This window comes from Chiloscyllium punctatum, chromosome 4 (assembly GCF_047496795.1).
Source record: "Chiloscyllium punctatum isolate Juve2018m chromosome 4, sChiPun1.3, whole genome shotgun sequence".
In the NCBI taxonomy this organism is placed as follows: domain Eukaryota; kingdom Metazoa; phylum Chordata; class Chondrichthyes; order Orectolobiformes; family Hemiscylliidae; genus Chiloscyllium; species Chiloscyllium punctatum.
The window spans coordinates 104254042-104254950 of NC_092742.1; positions in this window are offsets into that span (position 1 = coordinate 104254042).

Sequence of the window (909 nt, forward strand, 5' to 3'; positions counted from 1 at the left end):
GTGGCACTGGAAAAGTACATTCCTGATGAAGGGCTGATGCCCAAAACCTCGACTCTCCTGCTCCTTGGACGCTGCCTGACCGGCTGTGCTTTTCCAGCACCACACGTTTCGACCAGGGCCATTTTATCGCCACGCTCTGCATTCTGTCAGACAGCCAAGTGTCTATCCATGCTCACGCCTTGTACATCTCTTTCCACACGCTATTGAGTGACCATTTAGACATCAAGGTCCCAAGCTCAGGAATCTTATCCCTGAACCCCTTCACCAGCAATTTGTTTCTTCAAACCAACCCTCGACTGGCCCAACATCTCCTTCTTTGATTCAACATGCACTTTTTTTGTTCCAGGGAAGTGCCTGGGGATATTTTGCCACTGAAGGCGCTAGCAAAGTGTAAACTGGTGGTGAAGCAGGGAGACTGCAGTTGAACACTTACAATCAAGGGCAATACACTCATTCAATTTCTTTCTCCTTGCACTATTTTTAACAAAAAAGAAATAATTGTTTTCTCATGAGGCAAATGATTGAGCATATTGAAGACAAGCTAACTCAAGCTCTGTTGGGGAATTGCCCACTCCTGGCTCAGTGTAGCTTCAAGGCTGGCTGGGCTGACTCCGCGATCACACTCATACCTTTCAACAGCCACAGAATACAAGGGGGTGCTCTGTGAGACTGTGAGAAAATTTAACCACATCTTGGAAGTCAGCACAAAAACAAAAGCTATATAAACACAGATCACAGTCAATGTCACACATTTAACTCGTGCTATATTAAAGGGAGCATTTTTAATAAAATGTTTCATTTACTTTTAAAAAGAGACTCGAATGGAACATAAGGACATGTGTGAAGGTATCGGTTTGATTTCATTTCCAAGCCTGATGCTTAGCAGCACTCGCTCAGCGACCAGGAACA